At 34.2% G+C, this 7,500-nt stretch overlaps 1 protein-coding gene across 2 annotated transcripts in view; it reads right to left on the reverse strand.

Moving 5' to 3' along the window:
- The window catches only part of LOC137653372 (UDP-glucosyltransferase 2-like), a 123,135-nt gene that overhangs the window by 59,281 nt on the left and 56,354 nt on the right, over window positions 1-7,500 (reverse strand). The window contains exon 1 of one of the 2 annotated variants that reach the window (XM_068386736.1): window positions 892-1,204. The exons of the other annotated variant lie outside the window; for it this stretch is intronic. The gene's annotated coding sequence lies outside the window, so the exon portion shown is untranslated. Of the gene's footprint in view, window positions 1-891; window positions 1,205-7,500 lie in introns of those variants that run through there. 2 annotated transcript variants of the gene reach the window in all.

Below are 7,500 nucleotides of genomic sequence, written 5' to 3' on the forward strand. Positions count from 1 at the left end.
TTAGCGTTATTGTTTGAATTCAATAGAAAGACAAGAACAGGGCGATTGTTAAAAAAAAAAAATAATAATAATAATAACTTTTCTATTCCATGAAAACAAAATATTATAAATGGTACTTTTTGACCTAAACTAAACCAACGCAGTAAATACAGCACATATATTTCTTGTAAGACAACGTTGCTGTACAATATGAAACCGAATGTTTCGCAGTATAGGTTCATGTTTGCTAATGTGCAATTTCGTCTACAGAGTACAAACTTAATAGTACGGAAAGCTGCAGAAAATGTGCGTGATAGCAAGACATCGTATGTAGGTTTGCGATAATTATTTCCTTGGTTTCATATATCAACGCTAGAAGCATGCTGTTGCTATTTAGGTTTTAATATTCAGGTTATCTTTTGTGCATAGCCTACAGCTACTGGCAAAGGAATAGTGTTGGCCAAAATATTCACGCATTTTGCAGTTAGCACGACTGGTACTGATGGCTGTGAATTTCCGTGCAAATTTGCGTCACAATACAGTTTGTAATGGCAAAAGTACATGTCCATGTGAATGCACTTGGATAGTTCTATAAATTATTTAAGCTACATAATTACATTCATATGTCAGTCCACTTCTTTCCTACAAGCACACAAGCATCAACCAACTCACTGGTTTGATGAAAATGAGTTTCACCCGAATGTACCAGAATCAACCGGCCCGATTAAAAGAAAAAAATTTATCAATGCCTGTTAGCGGAATTTGCGGTATTTCCTGGGAAGTATTAATCTCTCTCTCTCTCTCTCTCTCTCTCTCTCTCTCTCTCTCTCTCTCTCTCTCTCTCTCTCTCTCTCTCTCTCAAAAATCTACCGATTTCCCACTTGCGATACAAAGTTGTGCTTTCTTTCTTACCTTCGTTCACTCGATGCTGGCGCTTGACTTAAATTTATCTCTATGTTATAGGCGCAGTAATTAGTAAATTGAAATGCGAACAATCTGACGAATTGAGGAGTAGGTTAGATTTTATATATTCGGTATCGTTCGCATGTCACTTCTGGTCGATATACTGATATGCCGAATTTAAACTTCACTACACCATTGTTAACAGTTTCACTGCATGATCCAAGCGGCAAGCGGGTGATATGGCGTACACACACTGTAACACCACCTTCTCGACCTAGACTAAACCATGTCCACGATCCCCCACCAAACTTGCGATTCATTATTTAATGTATTTTCAGGCGTTTTAAACGCTTCACTGCCACATTGCTTAAATTTCATATAAGAGTCAAAGTATCATTTTAAATAGCATCCTGTTCGTGCATTTATGATACAAAGGTAAAATATTTAAGAAACCAAGTCTTAAATTGCACAATAACTCATACTTGGCAACTAACCTTGTTTTTGCCCCTGGAACTCTCCCCCGAAGATCATGGACCCTAAGAACCGCAGATAACGGTTAAGGTAATGCCATATTATAATAACATAATGACAGGTTGGCGGCAGAATAAACATTTTTTTGCCACCAGTAATTAGTAAAGGAATGCTTTAAGAGTTCGTTAGCATAGTCCATCGGAGCCTAAATGCTAAAAACAGGTGTAAGTAGCCAACCTATAGCAGACTTGGCTGTCCACAATAGGGTATTAGGCAACTGTTTTGCATATATCGTGAGGTGCTTACTGATGTTAAAGGATACGAAGGTCCTTGGGATGACAGTACGATGTTTTGGAATGTTATATATAGCTATCGAATAGTCTTCTCTTCATTTCTCTGCTTCTTTTGCCATATTTAAGAAGCCATTCTGTAATTCTAATGTCCATCTATTATCTCTCATTGTCATTATATGTCCTGCCCATGTCCATTTCTTTTTCTTACATGTCGCAGGAGTATCCGCCTCTTTAAGGCCGATTCACACGACCCGTTTTCTTTCCGACAGGCTCGCCGTCTGTTAAGCGGCGTCTAGGTTTCTTACGTGTATTCAAATGCAACTGTTCACACGACCCGTCAGGCAGACGGCGGCCCTCGGACGTCGCCCTTCCGAGGCGGCTCGGCTTTCTTCCCAAGAAACCCCGACCGGTTTGACGGACGTTAGCCACCCGTCCCAACCAGCGGGTGGATGATGTTTTGTGTGAACGAGGACCTGTATTGTACCCGTTCGTTTCGTGGCCTACAACCCCGACTTTTCCTCATAGTATAGAGTCATAGAAATTAGTTAGTTTGTTGTTGACACCATGTATTAGAGGTTAATTGAACTTTTTCAAGGGTATGAGATGTTTGACATGGCAAACAAGATGTATAGAAATAATTTACATAAATAAAAAATATGGAAAATGACTGGAGAGGCATTAAATAAAACAGGTAATTTATCGCAATTTTAATATTCTTGGCATAGTGCATAAAGCATTATGAAGTTGCATAACTTATTTTATCAACACAGTTATCAACCAACATCTTAAGTGTCAAAATTATCGTAATTTACTCGGTCCTCACGTGACAGAGTCTAAGTAAACAATGAAAACCGCGCGCTGGTAAACGGATACCGAACGCCTCGTGTGAATGAACAACATTTCGACGGCGGTAAGCCACCACCCAGCCTGTCGGAAAGAAAACGGGTCGTGTGAATCGGCCTTTAGTTTGTTTTCATATCCATATTGCACTTTATCTGTCTCTAAATGTTTGGTCCTGAGGTTTTAGTAAAGACTCCAAGTAAATAGTGGTGGGACCATCTAATCAAATACTTTTATATATATATATATATATATATATATATATATATATATATATATATATATATATATATTTATTTATTTATTTATTTATTTATGTATACACACACACACACATACATATATATATATATATATATATATATATATATATATATATATATATATATATATATGTGCAAAAAGAATTATCGTTAATCGATTGCCAAGTCCCAAACCTACTAATTAGCTACGATGGTGAAGAAGGGTTGATTTCAATTCTAAGTACAGAAAACCTGAATTTGACAGGTATATGTATAGAAGAATTGTCATTAACTTTTATCTTTCTTCGTGGCTGAGTGGTATGGTCACTGTTATACAGATATCCTGGACGAGGGTTCAAATCCCCGCTGGTCCGATATCATAGTCTTTGGGCGGTTCCGCCTGGGGCTCTGATTCCCAGGTCGTTAAGAGAATCCAGACTTTAATGTATTAATATATATGGCTTATTTGAAATATGAAAGAAACACGTTTAAATGTGCAAAAAAAATTATATATATATATATATATATATATATATATATTCTATTCATATATAAATATTTTCATGTATATATATATATATATATATATATATATATATATATATATATATATATATATATATATATATCTATATCTATATCTATATATCTATATATTCATATGTATATATATCTATATATTCATATGTATATATATATATATATATATATATATATATATATATATGTATGTATGTATGTATATTATATATACATATACTGTATATATATATATATATATATATATATATATATATATATATATATATATATGCATATACTGAAATATATGTTTGTGTGTATATATATGAATATATATATATATATATATATATATATATATATATATATATATATACATATATATATATACATTTCTTGACAATATATTCCCCAATATATTTAAAAGCTTTTTCCTCAATTGCTCCCTCGGCATCTTTCTCTATTTCTGATTTCCTCACAAAAGATGTTCTACCTCACCAAAAACCTTTTTTTTTTCTTCTAAATAAAAATCTAAATTCTTAAACACTTGCACTGTTAAACATAGTTTTCATTCTAACTCACTTTCTTTTGTTATATATTCCCCTGCTTTGTCAAATTCTTATACTTGGATTTATCTAGTGTGGTGATATTACTATTTTCTCTCATTACCTTCCTTTTCTCTAACAACTTCATTTCTTAGCCTAAATTTGAAATCTATAGCATGTGGAAGGTCAAGGTCACCACCATTACTTATTAAACACCCCCCCCCCCCCACCCCATTTTTTTTCTTTTATATAATGTGATTTAATCTTTGTGTTGGTAGGTAGTCAATATTATGGGAGTCTTATAACATAAACAAAGCGATGGTAGTTTTACATGATAAAAAATTATTGGTTTCTTGAACTTGAAAATACTTTTCGCATTCGAACTTATAATCCTGTCTTCATGACAACATGGATGTACCCACTGCTCCATGTATGTCTTTGGTTGTGGAAAAAGATGGTATTTTATATTTGAACTTTTATTTTCTTCACGTATATTTGAATAGCTTAATACTGCGCAGATACTTGGCCCTGTCACTGATGTAATTAACGAATGAATAAAAAGATAGATCACACAGTAGGTCCTGTTGTTTACATTGCCTCTATGGGTGGCTACTGTTATGGTTAACCACGTGTTTGAGAGGAGGGCACGTGACGTTGCAGTATTGGTGATTCATAACTTAAGCTGTGGCTCAGAGTCAATACAAATATGACTCTGCGTTGGCTGACCTGTTGAACCTGGAACGTGAGCTGACATCGGTATATCTACTGTAGTATTTTCCTTTTAATTGTAATCTTCTACCGATTCAATGATTGAAAAATTAACATTTAATATGTCGTATTAAGTAAAGGTTTAAATGGTTTTATTGAAAAAAAAAATAATAACAATTACAAAAGCTGGACTATCACCATCACTCGAAAAGTTAGCCATAATAAATAAATAAAAAATTTGGAGCCACAATTATTAGATACTGAAAAATTTACTATCTGTCAGTAAAAGAGGACTATTACCCAAAAATAAGTTCAAGGCTTACGTGAAATATTTTCACAACAGTTACCGGTGTGTGTTTTTATTTAAACTGCACTTGAATCACAATTTTATTTTAGAAATTGCGTCTTTTAAGGAGAAAAAACTGGTTGATTACAAATAATTGTGTTTTACCGATGGAGACGTGGTTTAGTATTTTCAATTGGTAAAGGAAAATCTACGAGTTCCATATGAGACTGTTGTAAAGAACATTTTCATTAAAAATTTCAAGATATTAGCTTACCATGCAAATTACAATGAAAATTCAGGGGAGTTACGTGCCAACTAAACAGATTTTAAATCAAATTGACATTTTAAAAGCATATATACACTATCATTTCCACAATCTTCAAGTCAATATTTGTAATGATAACTCTATAATCTGTCCCTCCTTATGTTATCCATGAATTTGTGTTAACACACACTAGTATGATTTAGGCAACATTCATTGATTGAAATAAATAAGAAGTAAAGGCCTGTATTATGCTATTTATACTAACGAATCTAAATTTTCTTTAGGTTTGGTATTTACTGCGAAATCGTCTGATGAAACCAGGTAATTTTCTTTGGTCACTAAAGTATCAGTTTTAAAAGTAGGAATGTCTGCAACGAAGTCACAAGAGAAAAGTATTAAAGGCGTAACATCACAGGGTCACCAATGTGACGGGCCGAGAGAAGGTTGTGACTCAAAGGCACGATGAAAGCAACTGAGTAATTTTATTACAGAACACTCGCTTTTATATACAGACTCCAGGCAAAAAATGGCATACAAAACATAACAGGCAATTTCATGTTCAAACCAACACCGCACCGGTTAACAGTTAACGGTGAGAAAAACAGACATGTTATATCAGGTTCTTATTAGTGCGAGGGGGAGAGCGAAGATACAAGCATGATATATACACAAAATGAAATGTCGTTACTATGTACGATCGTGTGACACACAGTTGGTACACAGTCCTATGATAGATAGCCATTCTAAAATCTTTAAAACTAAAGGTTCACTGGAATTAGAAACTTCTAAAGCTTGGAGGACACTTCTTGCATCACTAGAAATTATAAAATTACACCCCTCTGCCAACGGTATTTTTTTCAACAGCGGTTAGTATACCGTATAGTTCGGCCGTATATATGGAAGCTCTTAGAGGAAGTGCACCTCTACAATTAAAAGCATTACTATACAACCCAAATCCAACGCCAGCATCAGATTTGGAGCCATCAGTATATATAAAAGTTGATTCCTTATGTTTTGCAACATGTTCCATAAAAAGGGACCTGGCTTCTAAGTCAGTCATATTCTTTTTAACTCCAATATAATTCTTACAAAAGATACCTCTGGTAATTTCCATGGAGTCATTGATGATACCTTAAATGGAAGCACCTTAGTTCTAACTATATCAAGGCTGTCTATCAATTGTTTCACCCGAAAACCATACAGTTCAGGGTACTTTGAGTGTAACTCATGGTATGTTTATTGCCTTACAAGGCTTGCAGTCTGACAAGCTAAAGAATTAGGAAGTCTTTCCAACTTAAACCAATACCGAATAATAGAAGACTTTCGGTAAAGATCTAACGGTAATTCTCCAGCATGAACAAGTAGGCCTGGAATGGGCAAAGTTCCAAATGCTCCTGTTGCCAATATGATAGAAGTATGATATATAGAATCTAAATATTTTAATCGGCTTGGAGTGGCTGAGGAGTATATTTCACATTTATAAATTTTTTTTTTTTAAATCAATGCCTTGTATAACTTTAAGATAGTTTTGCGGTCTGCCCCATGATGTATGGGACAATACTTTCAAAATATTCAGAGCCTCAAGATATTTATCTTTTAATGCCTTTATGTGAGGAACCCATTTCAGCCTACAATCAAATATCAAACCTAAGAATCTAACTTCATGGAATCCGTTATCCTTGATGCATATATCCTGGTCTAAATGTACACCCCGAATATGTCAAAAATGGACAACAGTAGTTTTGCTTATGGAAAACTTGAACGATTCATATCAGCCCACTGAATAATTTTGTCAATCTAGTGTTACAGTTTTCTTTCAACTATTGCCATTTTGGCTTCAGCAAATGATATGGAGAGGTCATCTACAAATGTCGTTGAAAATATCTTGCAGAATGACAGAGGATCTCCCATTAATAGCTAGTGCAAATAAGGTTACACTTAGCGCACTACCCTGGGGAACACCTCCTTCCTGACATTTCGTCACTGATAGAGCTTCCGCCACTCTATGAGAAATAAATGATCGAATGAAAAATGGTAGCTCTCCTCGTAAACTTGAATTATGAATTGTTTTAAGTATATCATATGCAGTATCATGTGCCTTTTCAAGGTCTAAAATGACTGTTACACGGTGCTGTTTGGAAGCAGAAGCTTCACAAATAGAGTACCCAAGTCGTATCAACACGTTAGTTGTTGCTGTTTAGCAGCCTACAGTCACAATTACTATGAATAAATTTAATATCACAATACTTTGTGAACTATTCCTATACCTAAAAGTCAGCTTATAGATTAGATTATAGACATTAGGGAGTAATGAGTCGGAAATCAATAAACTAAAATTGGTTACTCCAACTGGTGGTTCGTATTGTGGTGATTTTTAATTTAAAAATTTATTTGAAGTAATATATAAAGCTTTCTGAGACTGGTTGAGACGTTGAAGATTTATACA

This window comes from Palaemon carinicauda, chromosome 1 (genome assembly GCF_036898095.1).
Source record: "Palaemon carinicauda isolate YSFRI2023 chromosome 1, ASM3689809v2, whole genome shotgun sequence".
Classification (NCBI taxonomy): domain Eukaryota; kingdom Metazoa; phylum Arthropoda; class Malacostraca; order Decapoda; family Palaemonidae; genus Palaemon; species Palaemon carinicauda.